At 43.6% G+C, this 23,636-nt stretch overlaps 1 long non-coding RNA gene across 2 annotated transcripts; it reads left to right on the forward strand.

The window, feature by feature from the left end:
* The first annotated feature begins 1,065 nt into the window (after positions 1–1,065).
* On the forward strand, positions 1,066–23,211 carry LOC141165158 (uncharacterized). 2 transcript variants are annotated; one of them, XR_012251073.1, is made up of 4 exons: positions 1,066–1,190; positions 16,241–16,373; positions 20,619–20,684; positions 22,856–23,211. It is a non-coding gene; the product is annotated as an uncharacterized lncRNA (long non-coding RNA). The 2 variants fall into 2 exon arrangements; XR_012251074.1 differs by lacking the exon at positions 20,619–20,684.
* Positions 23,212–23,636: the final 425 nt, after the last annotated feature.

Here is a 23,636-nt window from a genome sequence, read left to right on the forward strand (position 1 = left end):
ATGACCTAATAGTACGTCTTGGTGACCTGGGCTGATTGGACCAATGACGTACTATTAGGTCATATGGCAATCGCGCCGCACACAAGCGGTACTATGTGCAGGGAGCGGTCCTGCACCACTCCCGGCACATTAACCCCCTCAATGCTGCGATCGAAGTCAATCGCAGCATTGCTGTGGCAAGGGGAGGTGATCGCAATACTCACCTCCTCTTCCGGCAGTGGCCCGTGAGCTGGGGGGGCCCCATAGCAGTCGCCGCCCTCCTGCACTCCCCGCTCAGCTGCATGATTGCTGCCGCCGCCACCCACAGGCACTGTCTTCCGGCATGGCCGCACGCATATTAAATATATTTCTAATGTGTCTTGTGTGTATGACTGTGTATATATATTTATGTCTGTTTTATGTGTTTTTAAGAATGTGTTCAAATATGTACGTATGTCTGTATGTGTACTTATCTGTGTATCTGTTTGTGTGCATGCGTATCTGTGTATCTGTTTGTGTGCATGCGTGTCTGCGTACCGTGTATGCGTGTGTCTGCGTACCGTGTGTGTGCATGTCTGTGTAATGTGTGTGTTTGCGCGTGTCTGCGTACTGTGTGTGTGCATGTCTGCATACTGTGTGTGTGTGCGTGTCTGCGTACTGTGTGTGTGCGTGTCTGCGTACTGTGTGTGTGTACATGTCTGCGTACTGTGTGTGTGCGTGTCTGCGTACTGTGTGTGTGTACATGTCTGCATACTGTGTGTGTGTGCGTGTCTGCGTACTGTGTGTGTGTGCGTGTCTGCGTACTGTGTGTGTACATGTCTGCGTACTGTGTGTGTGCGTGTCTGTGTACTGTGTGTGTGTGTGTGTGTGCATGTCTGCATACATGAAGGATGAGGGGACAGCCTGGGCCCTGTGTACTATACCTATATTCCTCCGTCGTATCTGTGCATCATGAATCGTGGTATGTGTTAAAGGGGCCCACTGAGACTCTTTCGCCCTGGACCCACGAAAACCTGGAGAAGCCCTGGTTGATAGCAATGATGGAGGAGGGAACGTCATGTGACACTCTCTCTCCCATCATTCCTCCTCTGTGTCTGAGGCAGCGGCATAATGACACACCACGCTGTGTCAGACAGTAGAGCTGACAGCTGCTGAGGTGATGACAGAGACGCGCTGCAGAGACTGAAGCAGCAGGGAACGAGGAGCGATAAGTATGTATTTATTTATAAATCAGTGAGTACTGATAATACTGGAGGACTGGGGGCTGCATTTTACCCTATGGTGGGGGGGAGCTGCATTTTACCCTATGGAGGGCTGCATTATACTGCGTACAGACCATGGGGTGCATTATACTGTGTTGAGGACCATGGGGAGTACATTATACTGTGTGGAGGACCATGGGGAGTGCATTATACTGTGTGGAGGACCATGGCGAGTGTCTTATAGTGTGTTGAGGACCATGGCGAGTGTCTTATACTGTGTGGAGGACCATGGCGAGTGTCTTATACTGTGTGGAGGACCATGGCGAGTGTCTTATACTGTGTGGAGGACCATGGCGAGTGTCTTACACTGTGTGGAGGACCATGGCGAGTGTCTTACACTGTGTGGAGGACCATGGCGAGTGTCTTACACTGCGTGGACGACCATGGTGAGTGCATTATACTGCGTGGAGGACCATGGGGAGTGCATTATACTGTGTGGAGCACCATGGCGTGTGTCTTATAGTGTGTGGAGGACCATGGCGAGTGTCTTATAGTGTGTTGAGGACCATGGCGAGTGTCTTATACTGTGTGGAGGACCATGGCGAGTGTCTTACACTGTGTGGAGGACCATGGCGAGTGTCTTATACTGTGTGGAGGACCATGGCGAGTGTCTTACACTGTGTAGAGGACCATGGCGAGTGCATTATACTGTGTGGAGGACCATGGCGAGTGCATTATACTGTGTGGAGGACCATGGCGAGTGCATTATACTGTGTGGAAGACTATGGCGAGTGCATTATACTGTGTGGAGGACCATGGTGAGTGCATTATACTGTGTGGAGGACCATGGTGAGTGCATTATACTGAGTGGAGGACCATGGTGAGTGCATTATACTGTGTGGAGGACCATGGCGAGTGCATTATACTGTGTGGAGGACCATGGCGAGTGCATTATACTGAGTGGAGGACCATGGTGAGTGCATTATACTGTGTGGAGGACCATGGCGAGTGCATTATACTGAGTGGAGGACCATGGCGAGTGCATTATACTGAGTGGAGGACCATGGCGAGTACATTATACTGAGTGGAGGACCATGGCGAGTGCATTATACTGAGTGGAGGACCATGGCGAGTGCATTATACTGAGTGGAGGACCATGGCGAGTGCATTATACTGAGTGGAGGACCATGGCGAGTGCATTACACTGAGTGGAGGAGCATGGCGAGTGCATTATACTGTGTGGAGGAGCATGACGAGTGCATTATACTGTATGGAGGATCATGGCGAGTGTCTTATACTGAGTGGAGGACCATGGCGAGTGCATTATACTGAGTGGAGGACCATGGCGAGTGCATTATACTGAGTGGAGGACCATGGCGAGTGCATTATACTGAGTGGAGGACCATGGCGAGTGCATTATACTGAGTGGAGGAGCATGGCGAGTGCATTATACTGTATGGAGGATCATGGCGAGTGTCTTATGCTGAGTGGAGAACCATGGCGAGTGCATTATACTGAGTGGAGGACCATGGCGAGTGCATTATACTGAGTGGAGGACCATGGCGAGTGCATTATACTGAGTGGAGGACCATGGCAAGTGCATTATACTGAGTGGAGGACCATGGCGAGTGCATTATACTGAGTGGAGGACCATGGCGAGTGCATTATTCTGAGTGGAGAACCATGGCGAGTGCATTATACTGTGTGGAGGAGCATGGCGAGTGCATTATACTGTATGGAGGATCATGGCGAGTATCTTATACTGAGTGAAGGACCATGGCGAGTGCATTATACTGAGTGGAGGACCATGGCGAGTGCATTATACTGAGTGGAGGACCATGGTGAGTGCATTATACTGAGTGGAGGACCATGGTGAGTGCATTATACTGTGTGGAGGACCATGGCGAGTGCATTATACTGTGTGGAGGACCATGGCAAGTGCATTATACTGAGTGGAGGACCATGGTGAGTGCATTATACTGTGTGGAGGACCATGGCGAGTGCATTATACTGAGTGGAGGACCATGGCGAGTGCATTATACTGAGTGGAGGACCATGGCGAGTACATTATACTGAGTGGAGGACCATGGCGAGTGCATTATACTGAGTGGAGGACCATGGCGAGTGCATTATACTGAGTGGAGGACCATGGCGAGTGCATTATACTGAGTGGAGGACCATGGCGAGTGCATTACACTGAGTGGAGGAGCATGGCGAGTGCATTATACTGTGTGGAGCACCATGGCGTGTGTCTTATAGTGTGTGGAGGACCATGGCGAGTGTCTTATAGTGTGTTGAGGACCATGGCGAGTGTCTTATACTGTGTGGAGGACCATGGCGAGTGTCTTACACTGTGTGGAGGACCATGGCGAGTGTCTTATACTGTGTAGAGGACCATGGCGAGTGCATTATACTGTGTGGAGGACCATGGCGAGTGCATTATACTGTGTGGAGGACCATGGCGAGTGCATTATACTGAGTGGAGGACCATGGCGAGTGCATTACACTGAGTGGAGGACCATGGGGAGTGCATTATACTGTGTGGAGCACCATGGCGTGTGTCTTATAGTGTGTGGAGGACCATGGCGAGTGTCTTATAGTGTGTTGAGGACCATGGCGAGTGTCTTATACTGTGTGGAGGACCATGGCGAGTGTCTTACACTGTGTGGAGGACCATGGCGAGTGTCTTATACTGTGTGGAGGACCATGGCGAGTGTCTTACACTGTGTAGAGGACCATGGCGAGTGCATTATACTGTGTGGAGGACCATGGCGAGTGCATTATACTGTGTGGAGGACCATGGCGAGTGCATTATACTGTGTGGAGGACCATGGCGAGTGCATTATACTGTGTGGAAGACTATGGCGAGTGCATTATACTGTGTGGAGGACCATGGTGAATGCATTATACTGTGTGGAGGACCATGGTGAGTGCATTATACTGAGTGGAGGACCATGGTGAGTGCATTATACTGTGTGGAGGACCATGGCGAGTGCATTATACTGTGTGGAGGACCATGGCGAGTGCATTATACTGAGTGGAGGACCATGGTGAGTGCATTATACTGTGTGGAGGACCATGGCGAGTGCATTATACTGAGTGGAGGACCATGGCGAGTGCATTATACTGAGTGGAGGACCATGGCGAGTACATTATACTGAGTGGAGGACCATGGCGAGTGCATTATACTGAGTGGAGGACCATGGCGAGTGCATTATACTGAGTGGAGGACCATGGCGAGTGCATTACACTGAGTGGAGGAGCATGGCGAGTGCATTATACTGTGTGGAGGAGCATGACGAGTGCATTATACTGTATGGAGGATCATGGCGAGTGTCTTATACTGAGTGGAGGACCATGGCGAGTGCATTATACTGAGTGGAGGACCATGGCGAGTGCATTATACTGAGTGGAGGACCATGGTGAGTGCATTATACTGAGTGGAGGACCATGGCGAGTGCATTATACTGAGTGGAGGAGCATGGCGAGTGCATTATACTGTATGGAGGATCATGGCGAGTGTCTTATGCTGAGTGGAGAACCATGGCGAGTGCATTATACTGAGTGGAGGACCATGGCGAGTGCATTATACTGAGTGGAGGACCATGGCGAGTGCATTATACTGAGTGGAGGACCATGGCAAGTGCATTATACTGAGTGGAGGACCATGGCGAGTGCATTATACTGAGTGGAGGACCATGGCGAGTGCATTATTCTGAGTGGAGAACCATGGCGAGTGCATTATACTGTATGGAGGATCATGGCGAGTATCTTATACTGAGTGAAGGACCATGGCGAGTGCATTATACTGAGTGGAGGACCATGGCGAGTGCATTATACTGAGTGGAGGACCATGGTGAGTGCATTATACTGAGTGGAGGACCATGGTGAGTGCATTATACTGAGTGGAGGACCATGGCGAGTGCATTATACTGTGTGGAGGACCATGGCGAGTGCATTATACTGTGTGGAGGACCATGGCGAGTGCATTATACTGTGTGGAGGACCATGGCGAGTGCCTTATACTGTATGGAGGACCATGGCGAGTGCATTATACTCTGTGGAGTGTGGAGAGGTGTGGGGCCACTATACTGCATATAGGCCCATTATACTGCATGGAGAGCTGTGTGGGGGTCACAGTTGGGGGATCATACTGTGTTGGGGTCATCATACTTTGCCCTGGGAGTTGAGGTGGGGTACAGTAGGGTCATCACACTGTGCATGTGGAGGAATTCACCATGGGGGTATCATACTGTGTGTTGGGGGCACTTTTGTTGGCATCATACTTTATGGGGCAATGAAAAAGGAATCTAGGACTTCAGCAGGATGAAAATTACTATGTAAAGGCTAGAAAGTTGTGAGATCTGCTCTTCTGTGACCCCGACAATTATTTACTTTTTTTTTTTGGGGGGGGGGGGGCAATTAGAATTTCTGCTATGGGGCCCCATAATTCCTATGTACGCCCCTGTCTTCCGGCCTCCAGCACTGTCTGCCGCGGCTTCCTGGATGTTGCCATGACAACATCCGGGTCACCAGACAGCAGGAAGATTCTTTGGTCATGTGCAGTGCATGACCAAAAGAATCTTCTCCCTATGCAGCACTGACAGCCTGTATAGCACAGGGATGGTGCTGCATTCCTGTGCTATACAGGCGATCAGAATGAAAAAAGTGAAAGTCCCAGAGTGGGACACAGAATAAAAGTCCAAAAAGTGTTAAAAAATGAAAAAAAAATAATAATAAATTGTAAAAATATAAAAAAAAATTAATCAACCAAAAATAAAAATATAATGTACCCATCAATAAAAGAACACATATTTGGTATCGCCGCATCCAGAACGACCTGACCTATAAAAATGTCCCACTAGTTAGCCCCCTCATTGAGCACTGTAAAAAAAAAAAAAAAAAAAACGAAGCAAAAAACAATGCTTTATCATCGTACCGCCAAACAAAAAATGAAATAACACGCGATCAAAAAGACGAATATAAATAAAAATGGTACCGCTGAAAACGTCATCTTGTCCCGCAAAAAAACAAGCCGCCATACAGCTCCATCAGCAGAAAAATAAAAGTTATAGCTCTCGGAATAAAGCGATGCAAAAAAATATTTTTTTCTATAAAATAGCTTTTATTGTGTAAAAGCGCCAAACCATAGAAAAACAATATAAATGTGGTACCACTGTAAACGTACTGACCCGAAGAATAACGCAGCCTTATCAATTTTACAACATGCGGAACAGCATAAAAAAAAAAACATAAAAAAAAATTCTGGAATTGCTGGTTTTTATTTATTCTGCCTCCCAAAAATCGGAATAGAAAGCGATCAAAAAATGTCACGTGCCTGAAAATGGTACCAATAAAAATGTCAACTCATCCCACAAAAAACAAGCCATCACATGACTCTGTCGGCCAAAATATGGAAAAATTATAGCTCTCAAATTACGGCGATGCAAAAACTAGATTTTGCAAAAAAATGCGTCTTTTAGTGTATGACAGCTGTCAATCATAAAAACCCGATATGATTCTAGTATCGCTGTAATCGTACCGACCCGAAGAATAAAGTCGTTTAATCACTTATTCCGCACGAGGAACGGCGTAAAAAATAAACTCTAGGGTTAGAGTTGTGATGGGGTTGGGATTTTTTTCAAAAGTAAAAAAAAAAAAGATGACGATATGGCGACTAGTGTTGAGTGCAAGTGCTCGCTACTTGAGTTTGCATCGGGTGCTCATGAATGCTCATGAATGCACCGAGTATCGCGGGTGCTCAAGTGACATGCTTGAGTCTCTGCCCCATATGCTTCGTGGCCAAAAAAAACCTCGCGGGGATTGCCTACCATGCACGAGCAATCGTCGCATGTTTTTTTGGGGGTGTCTAATAACCATGAAACATGCGGGCTGGGACTCGAGCTTGTCACTCGAGCACCCGCGATACTCAATATGATGACCTAATGTTATCAAATTCTGTATCTTACCTCTGGATTCAAAATGTTCACTATACCCCTTGATAAAATCCTTGAGGGATGTAGTTTCCAAAATGGGGTCACTTGGGGGGGGGGGTTTCCACTGTTTAGGCACATCAGGGGCTCTCCAAACGCGACATGGCGTCCGCTCTCAATTCCAGCCAATTTTGCATTCAAAAAGTCACACAATGCTCCTTCCCTTCTGAACTCTGCCGTTCGCCCAAACACTGTATTTTCCCCACATAAGGGGTATTGGCGTACTCAGGAGAAATTGCACAACAGTTTTTGGGGTCCATTTTCTCCTCTTACCCTTGTGAAAATAAAAAAATTGGGGCTAAAACATTATTTTTGGGGAAAAAGTTTGATTTTTTAATTTTCACGGCTCCATGTTATAAACTTCTACAAAGCACTTGGGGGTTCAGGGTGCTCACCATGCATCTAGATAAGTTCCCTGAGAGGTCTAGTTTCCAAAATGGTGTCACTTGTGGGGGTTTTCCACTGTTTAGGCACATCAGGGGCACATCCGCTAAGTATTCAAGTAAATTTTACATTCAAAAAGTCAAATGGCGCTCCTTCCGAACCCTGCCGTGCGCCCAAACAGTGGTTTTCCCCCACATATTGGGTATCTTGCTTACTCAGGAGAAATTGCACAACAAACTTCATGGTGCAATTTCTTCTGTTACTCTTATGAAAATGCAAATTGGGCGCTGAAAAACATTTTTATTTGAAAAATGTGAAAATTTTATTTTTACGGCTTAATGTTCTAAACTACTGTGAAGCACCTGGGGGTTCAAGTTGCTCACCACTCATCTAGATAAGTTCCCTGAGGGGTCTAGTTTCCAAAATGGTGTCACTTGTGGGGGATTCCACTGTTTGAGCACATCAGGGGCTCTCCAAACGCAACATGGCATCCGCTAATTATTCAAGCAAATTTTACATTCAAAAGTCAAATGGCGCTCCTTCTCTTCCGAGCTCTACCGTGAGCCCAAACAGTGTTTTTCCCCCACATATGGGGTATCGGTATGCTCAGGAGCAATTGCACAACAAATGTCATGGTGCAATTTCTCCTGTTACCCTCATGAAAATGCAAAATTGGAGGCTGAAAAACATTTTTGTTGCAAAAATGTGAAAATTTTATTTTTACGGCTCAATGTTATAAACTCCTGTGAAGCACCTGGGGGTTCAAGGTGCTCACCACACATCTAGATAAGTTCCCTGAGGGGTCTAGTTTCCAAAATGGTGTCACTTGTGGGGGGTTTCCACTGTTTAGGCACATCAGGGGCTCTCCAAACGCAACATGGCGTCCGCTAATTATTCAAGGAAATTTTACAATCAAAAAGTCAAATGGCGCTCCTTCCCTCCTGAACCCTGCCGTGTGCCCAAACAGTGGTTTTCCCTCACATTTGGGGTATCTGCTTACTCAGAAGAAATTGCACAACAAACTGCATGGCGCAATTTCTCCTTTTACCCTTATGAAAATGTAAAATTGGGGGCTGAAAAACATTTTTGTGGGAAAAATGTGAAGATTTTATTTTTACGGTTCAATGTTATAAACTTCTGTGAAGCACCTGGGGGTTCAGGGTGCTCACCACACATCTAGATAAGTTCCCTTGGGAGTCTAGTTTCCAAAATGGTGTCACTTGTGGGGGGTTTCCACTGTTTAGGCACATCAGGGGCTCCCCAAACGCAACATGGTGTCCGCTAATTATTCAAGCAAATTTTACATTCAAAAAGTCAAATGGCGCTCCTTCTCTTCCGAGCTCTGCCGGGCGCCCAAACAGTGTTTTTTCCCCACGTGTGCAGTATTTGCGTGCTCAGGGGAAATTGCACAACAAATTTTGGGGTCCATTTTTTCCTGTTACCCCTGCGAAAATAAAAAAAATTGGGTCTAAAGTAACATTTTTGTGAAAAAAGTTAAATGTTAATTTTTTTCTTCCACATTCCAAAAATTCCTGTGAAGCACCTGAAGGGTTAATACAGTTCTTGAATGTGGTTTAGAGCACCTTGAGGGGTGCAGTTTTTAGAATGGTGTCACTTTTGCGTATTTTCTGTCATAAAGACCCCTCAAAGTGACTTCAAATGTAATGTGGTCCCTAAAAAAATGGTTTTGTAAATTTTGTTGTAAAAATGAGAAATCACTGGTCATCTTTTAACCCTTATAGCTCCCTAATAAAAAAAAATTTTGGTTCCAAAATTGTGCTGATATAAAGTAGACATGTGGGAAATGTTATTTAATAACTATTTTGTGTGACATATGTCTCTGATTTAAGGGCATAAAAATTCAAATTTGCAAAATTTTCAACATTTTTGCCAAATTTCCATTTTTTTTCACAAATAAACGTAAGTGATATCAAAGAAATTTTACCACAATCATGAAGTACAATATGTCACGAAAAAACATCTCAGAATCAGCGGGATCCGTTGAAGCGTTCTAGAGTAATTACCTCATAAAGTGACAGTGGTCAGAATTGTAACATTGGCCCGGTCATTAACGTGCAAACCACCCTCGGGGGTAAAGGGGTTAAATACCTGGACTTGCGTACATTAGATTGCCTTGGATATTTGTGGAATCCCCCCCATGTCATTCACACTGGCCTTGTGTCACTTTTGAAACAGGTGTGACATCTTTGTTCTGCATAGCAAAGGTCTACTTTTGCTATGGGATTGGAGTACGCTCACCGGCGCCAACATCTTATGAGAGGCCAGGGCCCACAGTACCGCCCCATTGCTGCCGCGTCCGGCCCCCTGTGACCTAGCTCCACCGCAGTCTCGATTATAAGGCGTACCCCCATGTGGTACCTTTCCATGCAAAGAGAACCTCTGCAAACCAAAAAATATTTGTAGCACAAAAAATATCTTAATTTACACATGATGCTCACAAATAATATGATTCAATCAGCTATATATTATTTTTTTAGTATTACATATATAAAATCATGCAGTTATTACAACTTCCTGTGTAAATAAAGAAATAAATTCATATAAGAGTTTTTTGATCAAATCCTGAATAGAAATAAAATTCTAAGGAAGAAAAAGAATAAGATTAAATATCAAATTCGTAAACAAACAAAACACTTAAAATATCTTATACCTGTATATAGTGACTCTAATGTAATTCAAAATATTACTACAAAATTATATTGTATATGCTATATATAACAAATAACTAAAAAATACATTGTATAACACTTTTATACAACATATAATTACATTTTAGATCAACTTTCCTCTTTACTCTCCAAATCAAACCTCACCACCTGCAAACTTGACCCAATCCCGTCCCACTTCATCCCAAACCTTACCACTATCTTCATCCCAGCCCTAGCCCACCTCTTCAACCTGTCACTAACAACTGGTGTCTTCCCATCATGCTTCAAACATGCCTCAATCACACCCATCCTCAAAATGCCCTCCCTTGATCCATCCTCTCTGACTAGCTATCGCCCTATATCACTTTTCCCCTATGCCTCAAAACTACTGGAACAACACGTCCAATCTGAACTGTCCTCCCACCTATCTTCCTGCTCCCTCTTCGACTGCCTACAATCTGGTTTCCGACCGCACCATTCTACTGAAACTGCACTAACCAAAGTCACCAACGACCTACTAACCGCCAAATCTAAGTGACACTACTCCATCCTCCTCCTCCTAGACCTGTCATCTGCCTTCGACACAGTGGACCATTTCCTCTTACTACAGACTCTCGCATCTCTCGGCATCACAGACTTGGCCCTATCCTGGATCTCCTCATACCTAACAGACAGGACATTCAGTGTCTCCCACTCACACACCACCTCCTCATCTCGCCCCCTATCTGTCGGTGTCCCCCAAGGTTCAGTTCTAGGACCCCTGCTCTTCTCCATCTACACCTTCGGCCTGGGACAGCTCATAGAATCTCATAGCTTTCATTATCACCTTTATGCTGATGACTCACAGATCTACCTCTCTGGACCCGATATCACCTCCTTACTAACCAAAATCCCACAATGTCTGTCCGCTATTTCATCCTGCTTCTCTGCTAGATTTCTAAAACTTAACATGGACAAAACAGAATTCATCATCTTTCCACCATCTCATTCACCCCCCCCCAACTGACCTATCAATCAACGTCAATGGCTGTCCACTCTCCCCAGTCCCTCAAGTTCACTGCCTTGGGGTAACCCTGGACTCTGAACTCTCCTTCAAACCACATATCCAAGCCCTTTCCACTTCCTGCTGACTCCAACTCAAAAATATCTCCCGGATGCACACATTCCTCAACCATGAATCCGCAAAAACACTAGTGCACGCCCTCATCATCTCCCGCCTTGACTACTGCAACCTCCTGCTCTGTGGCCTACCTTCCAACACTCTTGCACCCCCCCAATCCATCCTAAACTCTGCTGCCCGACTAATCCACCTGTCCCCCCGCTATTCCCCGGCCTCTCCTCTCTGCCAATCTCTTCACTGGCTCCCCGTTGCTCAGAGACTCCAGTTCAAAACCCTAACCATGACATACAAAGCCATTCACAACCTATCTCCTCCATATATCTGACCTAGTCTCCCGTTACATACCCGCACGCAACCTTCGATCCTCACAAGATCTCCTTCTCTACTCCCCTCTTATTTCCTCCTCCCACAATCGCATACAAGATTTCTCCCGTGCTTCCCCCCTACTCTGGAACTCTCTACCCCAGCACATCAGACTCTCGTCAACCGTGGAAACCTTCAAAAAGAGCCTGAAGACCCACCTCTTCCGACAAGCCTACAATCTGCAGTAACCACTGCTGCACGACCAGCTCTACCCTCACCTACTGTATCCTCACCCATCCCTTGTAGATTGTGAGCCCTCGCGGGCAGGGTCCTCGCTCCTCCTGTACCAGTCGCTGTCACATTGTGTTCAAGATTATTGTAATTGTTCTTGTATGTACGTATACCCCTTTTTCACATGTAAAGTGCCATGTAATAAATGGCGCTATAATAATAAATAATAATAATAATAATTTTAGCAATTACACACATGCAAATAAAGAATCTCTTTGTGACACAATAGCACGAGTGACAGAATCCAAAAATCCAAACTTATTCACAAACGTCTTAATCATCAGTTGTAATTTGACATCTTAAATGAGAGTTCTGTACCACCGTTCATATACAGTTAGGTCCATATATATTTGGACAGAGACATTTTTCTAATTTTGGTTCTAGACATTACCACAATGAATTTTAAACAAAACAATTCAGATGCAGTTGAAGTTCAGACTTTCAGCTTTCATTTGAGGGTATCCACATTAAAATTGGATGAAGGGTTTAGGAGTTTCAGCTCCTTAACCCCTTACTTACCGGGGACGTATTAGTACGCATATTTGCGTACCGCCGGTTCAGTGAGGGCTCCGGCGCTGAGCCCTCACTGAACCGAGCACATGTCAGCTGATTCTTACAGCTGACATGTGCCCGCAACAGCCGCGGGTGGAATCGCGATCCACCCGCGGCTGTTAACCAGTTAAATGCTGCTGTCAATCTCCGACAGCAGCATTTAACGCGCGCTTCCGGGTAGCGCGTCATAAGCCCCGCCCACCGGCGACCCCGTCACGTGATCGCGGGTTGCCGATGGGCGTGCATGACAACCCAGGGTCTGCAGCAGACGCCTGTGGTTGTCATGATCTTGTCGCTATGAGCGCCACCTAGTGGTCGGCGCTCATAGCACAGGACCATTTCTGCTGCATGCAGGGGACCTGCTCGTCCCCTGTATGTAGCAGAGGCGATCGGATAGTTGCTGCTTCTAGTCTCCTATGGAGACTATAGAAGCATGCAAAAAGTAAAAAAAAAAAGTTTTTAAAAAAATAAAAAAATATAAAAGTTTAAATCACCCCCTTTCGCCCCATTCAAAATAAAATATATAAAAAAAAACCCCACATACACATATTTGGTATCGCCGCGTTCAGAATCGCCCGATCTATCAATATAAAAAAAGAATTATTCCGATCGGTAAACGGCGTAACGAGAAAAAAATTCTAAACGCCAGAATTACGTTTTTTGGTCGCTGCAAAATTGCAATAAAATGCAATAACGGGCGATCAAAACATCGGATCTACCCCAAAATGGTATCAATAAAAACGTCAGCCTGGCACGCAAAAAATAAGCCCTCAACCAGCCCCAGATCCCGAAAAATGGAGACGCTACGGGTCTTAGAAAATGGCGCTATTTTTTTTTTTTTTTTTTTTACCAAATTTTGGAATTTTTTTTCACCACTTAAATATAAAAGAACCTATACATGTTTGGTGTCTATGAACTCGTAATGACCTGTAGAATAAGAAGAGCAGGTCAGTTTTAGCATTCAGTGAACATGGTAAAAAAAAAAAATAAAAAACAACTGTGGTATTGCACTTTTTTTGCAATTTTACCGCACTTGGAATTTTTTTCCCGTTTTCCCGTACAGGATATGATAAAACTAGTAATGGCGTTGAAAAGTACAACTCGTCCCGCAAAAAATAAGCCCTCACATGGCCATATTGACCAAAAAATAAAAACGCTATGGCTCTGGGAACAAGGGGAGCAAAAACGAAAATGCAAAAACGAAAAATGCTCCGGGGCTTAAGGGGTTAACATGTGCCACCCTGTTTAAAAAGGGACCAAAAGTAAATGGACAGATTAAATAATTGTAAATAAAATGTTCATTTCTAGCACTTGGTTGAAAACCCTTTGTTGGCAATGACTGTCTGAAGTCTTGAACTCATGGACAACCCCAGACGCTGTGTTTCCTCCTTTTTGATGCTCTGCCAGGCCTTCACTGCGGTGGTTTTCAGTTGCTGTTTGTTTGTCGGCCTTTCTGTCTGAAGTTTAGTCTTTAACAAGTGAAATGCATGCTCAATTGTATACGCCGTACGCACCACACACACACTGTATACGTCGTATGCACCACCACACACATACACACTCTGTATATGCTGTACGCACCACCACACACACACACACTCTGTATATGCCGTACGCACCACCACACACACACACACACTCTGTATACGCCGTACGCACCACACACACACTGTATACACCATACGCACCAAACACGCACACTGTATACGCCATACGCACCACACACACACACACACACTGTATACGACGTACGCACCACACACACACTGTATACGCCGTACGCACCACACACACACACACTGTATACGCCGTACGCACCACACACACACTGTGTACGCCGTACGCACCACACACACACTGTATATGCCATACGCACCACACACACACACTGTATATGTCGTACACACCACACACACTGTATACGGCGTACGCACCACACACACACACACACTGTATACGCTGTACGCACCACATACACACACACACTGTGTACGCCGTACACACACATTGTATACACCGTACGCACCACACACACATTGTATACACCGTACGCACCACACACACACACACTGCATACACCGTACGCACCACACACACACACACTGTATACACCATACATACACACACACTGTATACGCCGTATGCACCATACACACACACTGTATACACCGTACGCACCACACACACACACTGTATACGAGATACGCACCACACACACACACACTCTGTATACGCCGTATGCACCACACACACATACGCGCTGTATACGCCGTACACAGACACACTGTATATGTTGTACGCAACACACACACAATGTATACGCCATACGCACCACACACACACACTGTATACGCCGTACACACCACACACACACGCACTCTGTATACGCTGTACGCACCACACACACACTCTGTATACGCCGTACACACCACACACACAAACTGTATACACCATACGCACCCCCCCACACACACTATATATGCCGTACACACACTTTATACGCCATACGCACCACACACACACACACTGTATACGCCGTACGCACCACCACACACACTCTGTATACGCCGTACGTACTACACACACTGTATACACCATACGCACCACACATACACACACTGTATATGCCGTACGTACCACACAAACTCTCTGTATACACCATGCGCACCACACACACTGTATACGCCGTATGCACCACACACACACACACACTCTGTATATGCCGTATGCACCGCACACACACACACACACTGTATACGCCGTACGCAGCCTCTTGCGCGTACCACCAGCGGAACACCATCGCGAACACGCTGTAGACGTCGCACACGCCGCAGCGATCAGCCGAATGATTCACTGACCGCCGCCATCTTTGTACAGGAGGAGCGCATGTGCAGTTTTAATGTGACCGCCGCTATCTGCCTGCACAAAGATGGCAGCGGTCTGATTTACTGCGCGGGGAGACAGTTCAAACGAGAGAACACATGAGGGAAGAAGACAGCATAGGGGTAGAGAGAGCAGACAAGGGGGAGAGCACATGGGGTACACAGGTCAAAGAAGAGATCACAAGAGAGGAGAAGATAGCAGATGGGGAAGAGAGAAAGCGCACAGGGGGGAGAGAGACAGAGCACAGGGGGGAGACAGCTCAAACGGGACAACACATGAGGGGAGAACACAGCACAGGAAGGAGAGAGACAGCAGACAAGGGGAATAGCACATGGGGTAGACAGGTCAAAGAAGAGACCACAGACGGGAGAAGTCAGCACATGGGGGAAAGAGAGAGTGGATAGGTGGGTGAGCACATGGGGGGGGGGGATTCTCAACTCTGCAAAGCATGCCCTCATCGTGACATTACCGCCCTCCCGATGCAATGGCATCGGGCCTCCATCTAGTTTTAAATAATTGATTCTTCTCTTTATTGGTTAAATCAAACCTATCAGCAAAACTCTCAAATATCTCTGAATTTCTACATACATAAATTTTAGCATCATATTTTGGTATGATTTTGCATAATTTTAACAAATATTTTCTAACTTTAATTTGGAGCTGGGCCTCTGTAGCTTTTAACTTTTCTTCTATTTTTTAGTGGCCTTCCTATGTCAGTTCCTCCTGCGTCATTTCCTATGTCTCCTCCCACGTTTCTTCCTATGTCATTTCCTAAGTCATCAGACACAAGGTCACCTTCATTTTGTTCAATTTCTTCATTATGGACAAATAATAATTTAATAATAACAATTTTTATTTCTATAGAGCCAACATATTCCGCAGCACTTTACATTTTAGAGTGGACTTGTACAGACAATAAGAGGCATTACAGAATAACAATAAATCAGCAGATACCAGGAGGACAGAGGGCCCTGCTTGCAAGCTTACAATCTATGAGGTAATAGGGGAGACACGAAAGGTGAATGGTAACAATTGCTTGTATTGTACGGTCAACCATCAATGTAATAAATAGGGTAATCACATAATGCTGAATGAACCAGTCACCAAGCAGTGTGAACTAGTATAGACACCGAAGTCTATTAAGTACATGGGGTGTGTGAACAGATGATACGAGGGTCCTGGTTTAGAAGGAAATTTTGTATGGGTAAAAAAAATCACTAAAATCAAAATCACCAACATTACAATCAAAATCACTAGTATACAGTCAAGTTTGGATTTTTCTGATACAAACTTATGAAATATGTCAACTAACTGTAAAATATTTTTCAATTTCTATTTTTCTCTATTAAAGGACACCAGCTTAGAATCTAACTTTACATTTTCCATTTCACATTCTACATCTAAGCTAAGCCATAAAACTTCTAAGTTAGATATCTTGCAATAACTCAGCTTGTAACTCCTTTGTTAGACTACGCTGATCCCTGGTCATCAGCTCGTCTGGCACTTGTAGTGCATCTGGCACTTGTCAATACATCTGGCACGTCTTAGTCCTCAGCAGAAAATTCTAGGTTCACCCGATAAAGAGAAGTTTGATTCTTTTGCTTGGGTCTTTACTTCATACCCCCCGTGCAAGCTTTGTGAACGATTTGAATATCACAGTCGCTCACCATTGTTAAATATACATATTTTGCATATATTTATTTATTCAGGACTTCTTGTCACCAGTGTGTCAGATGCAACAGACAGTCGCTCTGCATCTGGCTGCAGAAGGTCACTGCGTTTGGCATTGCAAATGCCTTCTTAATCCTTCTGACTCAGCGGCAACCTCCCTCCTGCTCTGATTGACACACATTGGTCTGGGTGTTTATAAACTCTCAGTCTGCTTCAGGGAATCGCCGGTGATATTCTTTTTATCCCTTGTGAAGGCGTGGAGCTATAGCAGTCGGCTTACTTCCTCTCTGGTGCCCTTGGAGGACGTTTGGTGTTATCTCTCTGGAGTCTGCTCAAGCTAAGTTTCTTCCCCTTTGTTTGTCTCCCTTGTTGTCTTTAGTTTATAGTGGGGACTGATTAGTGCTAACCCCCCCTCCCTATCCAGGGCCTAGCTCTAGGGATATACAGGGATTAGGTTTCCTGCTCAGCAATTGGTGTGGAACCAATATAAGGACGGTAGGGTAGGCAGGTTGTTATTAGATCTGCCTAGGGGTCTCCACTCCCCCTTTCCCTAATGTCTGGGCTTCCTTCCCCTCAAGATGCAATACTCCAAATAAAATGTCAAAATAATTCTTTTAAAATAATGTAGTGGTTTATTGGATTGTCCACCAGAAAGAATCTTTACAGCAAACTACAAAATATGTGAATTAGTCTCATGGTTAGTTCATTAAATTGGTTGCAGTTTTTTCATCCATCTTCTTCAGGATTCTGTGTAGAAATTTTATCACCTGCTTGTGCATGAGTGTCCGTCCAAGTTACAGTAGGCTGCAGAAGCACGTGTCAGCGGCTTATCCATTAGTGTCAAGGTCCAGGATATAGTAGGCCCCAGGAGCACATGTCAGCTCCTGAGCGTAGAGAATCCCCAAATGGCAAGAGTGTCAAATGAAGAGTGACAAGCCCCACCCTGAGTGTCCTGTAGCAATATATATGTCTCACATAACACCTGATGTGTCCATTCATGGAAGTCCCTATAGCGTACATTCATCTATGCTAAGTGTACAAGAATAAACTAAATGTCAGCAAATATACCCAGGACAGAGTGGAGAGTAAAAATGAATAACCATAATTAATATTTAACAATATCAGAATGTATTACTCACCCCTCTTCTCGCTCTCATCTTAACAGGTCAGAAAAGTAGTTTGGCAATGGACAGTAACATTAAACTTACACATAGTAATAAACATTGTGTGGAAAATTAGCTCCATTACGGTTGTCATAATCAGTGCTATCAAAGACAGTGACAGTAAAGTTCAGTTCAAACATGGCTTCTCCTCTTCTTTATTGGTGTAAAAAATAACTACAGAATTCAAATCAACCCCTGCATGGCTGAGCACTAACTAGTAGTGATGAGCGAGTATGTTCTGTTAACCCTTTCGCCGAGTATGCTCAGGCCGAGCTCCTAGTAGTTACAGCTGCTCGGTGATATGTTTGAATCGCTCCCGTGTGCATGATTTGCGACTGTTTGACAGCTTTATTACATGTGAGGAATGTGTAAGAAATAGACATTCCTCTCATGTAATAAAGCTGTCAAACAGTTGCAAATCATGCACACTGGAGCGATTCAACCATATCACCGAGCAGCTGTAAATACTCGGAGCTCGGCCTGAGCATACTCGGCGAAAGGGTTAACAGAACATACTCGCTCAAAACTACTAACTAGACATCAATATACATGTGGCCTACTACCAACCACCTAGAAAACCAATAGAGCCAACTGGAGACTGACAGTGCTCATTAACAGAGACTCTTGAACAGACACATTCTGACTCTTGAGTCTTCCACCAACTATAGAGTGGACAGTGCACTCCATTCTAAACCCAGTAATGAGCCAGTCCAACACCTTTACTGACGGAGAACTACAAGAAAAACCAGGCCAAGAAGGAGGAATTACCAAAACCTTAGCTAGTTTACTACTTTGTTAGGGATATCCAGCATTCCTGCATTCCTTGTATCTCATCCACCTGGACCCATTCCTGCATTAGATAAGGATCCTAAATGAAGTCTAGTATGGATATTATAGGAATTGGGGAAATGTAGCAATTCCCAACCCCTTGTTCTGTCACTATCTCACAATTGCTATAGGGTATGTAGACTAAAAGGTTTACAGGTTTTACTTCACGATGATTTTAAGGCTTGCAATGTTATGTTCTGATACTTACAAGAGTACACAAGGGCATTCCTGGGGGCTCTTTTTGAATGTGTGCTGTAAACTAGAAACTGGGCATTTTCACCCACTTAGATAGCAATACTCAACCCACAAAAACATACTTGACCACTCTCCCTCAACATTTGGATACCAGAAAAAGAGGAAACCTTCTGGACTCTCAGACAACCAGCAAATCTCCTGCACACCATCATTTCAAAAAGTTTCTTGCGTCCCAGCAAGTTGTGGGGTTTGCAGAAAATAAGGGAATAGTTCATAGTGTCTTTGAAATAGCACGTGGCTATGTCCACGAAATTCTGAGGGCACCCGCAGCCCCTGCTCTGCTGTACATCTCCCAGATGCCAAACATATAAAGTTGTCAAATGTGCATAAAAAGAATGAATAAAGATAGTGTCAAAATAGGTATGTTAAAAGGATTTTCAGAAGGCATTATAAAAACTAACTGCAATATTAAGTAACACTATAAACAACACAGAGACTAATTCATTTTCTGTGTCCAGCTAGCTTCTAGCAGGAATTATGAGGAATTATACAATTTTCAATGATCAGTGTGGTATAAAAGTGCTTTCTTTTTGCAGATGACAGCCTCACAAAACAACACTACCGTCAAACCTTTCTGATAAATGAGTGTTTATGTTGGACAAGGGTCCATCTATGTATATTTAGAATGGATTAAAATACACTTGGCTAATGATGCCAAATATGGCAACAAGATGTGAAAGCTAAATCTTTTAAAGATTGACATTGTTGGTGCCAAAGCATTTTTGGCACTAACAATGTTAACATTTATGAAATCTAGCTTTGCAGCCTGGAGGATTCTTATACCCATATTTAATGATCATACATCTTCAAATATTTTACACATAGGTTTAAAAATGTTTTCCGTCTAATCAAGTGATGACATACAGTACTTCTAATACGAGGGTGTACCCCCCAAAAAAAACGAGATTTACGCGATTTTGCAGCGGGTAAAGTATACAGATGGAGGACACAACCAACACCTGGTATAGACAGGTCTCGTACCCCTTCTATTTCATCCAATCCACCAGCAAGTGAAGTGTCTGACGCCTCCTCTTCCGTCTCTGTGGTATCTACACCAAAACGCAAACGGGAGTTACGTTTTTTGCCAAATAAGCGAAATTATGGGTATTCACCTGAGAACAATAAAAATAATCTTAAGGTAATTAATTTAAGCTCTCAAAATTTCTCTCATGTTGAAATTTCACTACTCAACAGAGGTTTAATGTTTTGCCCCACGGCACATTTTGATAGATTTTCAGCCATCAAGGACTTACATCTATTTGCACTTAAACTCCTCTTTAAACGTTATTTTCATGATGAAAATATTTTTCGATTATTTCCCACAGAGACGGAACAGGAGGCGTTAGCTAACTTGGAGGAGTTGGCCCAAGAACATAATGACCCAGATGGAGGTAAGATTCCAGCCTCCATAAAAATACGGTCCCAAAAATTTCCACCGCTGTCCACTTGTCCTACTATTGACATCTTTGTTAAGATGGTCAGCCATGATTTTGTTAATATTCCCCGATATCCGCCCTCTGACAACTTGACCAAGACTGAAAGATTAGGCTTGCTCCGGCTACGTAACCTTAATGATGTTGTTTTTAAACCAGCAGATAAGGGTGGGAATGTGGTGGTTTGGCCTAAAACTATGTACGAACAGAAGCATTTCGACAGTTGAGTGATTCTAATACATATAGGAAGATGACATTTAATCCCCTTATTAAGTTTCAAAATGAACTGTCGAACCTTCTGCTCGAAGCCAAGAATGATGCGACCATTTCCAATGAGTTACACCAGGCATTGAGAGTTTGCGAGCCATCCATTCCCACCCTTTATCTGCTCCCCAAAATTCATAAAAATAGTCTAATACCACCTGGCCGGCCAATCATATCGGGGAAAGGAAACTATCTTGAAAATGTCAATAAGTTTATCGATTCTAAATTACAGCCTTTGGTCGAACTACTTCCATCTTTTACCAAAGATACTACCGAATTTCTTAAAAATATAGATGGTCTCCATGTGGATGGGAACACTCTCCTGGTTACATGCGATGTGGAAGCATTGTACACCAACATCCGACATACTGACGGTATCCAAGCAACTCAATACTTTCTGATGAGCTCAACCTCTTGTTCTACGATGAATAATTTCATTGTAAAACTATTGGAATTCACGTTGTCCCACAATTTTTTTTATTTTTTTCTTTTTAAGGGGTCTTTCTACCTGCAGCTCCAGGGAACTGCGATGGGGGCCTCTTTTGCCCCATCCTATGCCAACTTGTTCCTGGGGCTGTGGGAGAGGGACCTCTTCCTGTCTGATCGATATGCGTCTATGGACCGTGTCCTTTTTTGGACGAGGTACATAGACGACATATTTTTGATCTGGCAGGGGTCGGAACAAGAATTACATGAATTTATGAGCATTTTAAATCATAACTCACATAACATTCATCTTACATATCATTTCGACAAGCAGTCGATTGAATTTTTGGATGTCAAAATAAGTGTTGACAAATACAATTGTTTACAGATGGATTTATTTCGCAAGACTACATCGGTTAACTCTCTTTTATTAGCCTCTTCATCTCATCCACCAGCCATGATTCGATCCATACCAATGGGTCAATTTCTGAGGCTGCGTCGAATATGCTCCAACGATACTGATTTTGAAACGCAGGCTGATGATTTGAAAAATCGTTTTCTGGAAAGAGGTTATAGCCGTCGCTCTATAAAAAAAGCATACAATAGGGCCAAGTATACTTCACGTCATATGGCTCTATATTCAAAAAGAACTCCTGCTCATGATAATCGGGTCAGATTCATTACTCAATATCATGGCCAAACGAATCTGATGCGTTATTTCTTAAATAAATCATGGCCAATCCTTTTATCTGATCCTGTTCTTGCCAAATATCTTGACTCTAAACCCAGCATCACCTTTAGGAGATCACGCAATTTGCGTGATTCCTTGGTGAAGAGTCATTATACCAATAAGGTTGACACGTTTTTGTCCAATTTTGAAACACCAAAAGGTTGTAAACCATGTGGAAAATGTGTGGCATGTCCCAACATTGGACGTGCGAGAGATTTTCAGAGCTCGGATGGATTACTAACCTATCAGATTCAACACTGTATTACCTGTACTACATCTGCAGTAATATATTATGTTATCTGCCCCTGTCCACTCATTTATGTGGGACTGACGACTCGCCAGTTGAAAATCCGGATACGCGAACATGTATTAGGAATCGAAGCAGCAAAAGATGTCGATGACGTGTCCTCACTGAAAACACTGCCATGGCATTTTAAACAACATCACAATTGCAATGCCTCTCTATTACGAGCTATTGGAATCGATCATATCCCACATAATATCAGGGGCGGAAAAATCAGTAAATCTCTGGCAAAATTAGAAACTAAGTGGATTTGGATGCTAAAAACCACACATCCCCTGGGCCTTAACGAAAATATAAGCTTTGTCCCGTTCCTGTAATCTGTCTTTTTTGGTCTTTGTACCATTTTTATAGGTTTTATCTCTTTTCTTGTGTTTTAAACTATTCTTCTTCATTTTTCATTTTTAGTGTATGGTTTGTGTCGGCCTTCGTTCACCTTTTTACCTGAGTAACAATATATCTGCTCACGTTATCTGGAGTGCTACCTGGAATCGTGGATCATTGAAACATCATTGTTGATCTGGCTGCGGCGTCTCATCTATTACCATATATTTATATATATTTCTGTTATTTTTCACTTTTATATAAATTTTAACTTTCCTCTTATTTCACTGAGTAGCTACATTGTCATCATACACACACACTTTAATTTCACTACACACATACACTTATCACATCATATCCTTTGCTCACTGCAGTCGTCTCACATATATCTCACTCCTGTGTCTTTTATACCCCACATTTTTTGCACATCCTATATATTTTTTTTGCACTCTTATTTTTGCAATTTTTTCTATATAATTTTTATTTTATTTTCATTATTATATTTCTCTATTTATTATTTATTTTTATTATTTTTTTTCACTTGTATTATTACTTATAATAATTTTTACTCTTTTGCTTTTTATTTTATTGTTTATTATTTATTTGTCATTTACTACCTTTTTACCCATGTGCTATTACTATTCATTTGTACTCCTTTTATATTTATTGTTCATTTAGTAATTTTTCACTTCTATATTCATCTATTATCTTTGTGCCACGGTTTTTTTAGTGGTGATATATACTGGATATTTTTGTCCACCATATGTGGTTGTATATATTTATGTATCTGTATAATGTTATATATATTTATTTGTACTTATATGGATTTTTGAACATGTGATGATTATAGTTTTACCTGTGATAT

This window comes from Phyllobates terribilis, unplaced genomic scaffold (assembly GCF_046119375.1).
Source record: "Phyllobates terribilis strain yellow unplaced genomic scaffold, ASM4611937v1 Scaffold_11__3_contigs__length_659146591, whole genome shotgun sequence".
Classification (NCBI taxonomy): Eukaryota; Metazoa; Chordata; class Amphibia; order Anura; family Dendrobatidae; genus Phyllobates; species Phyllobates terribilis.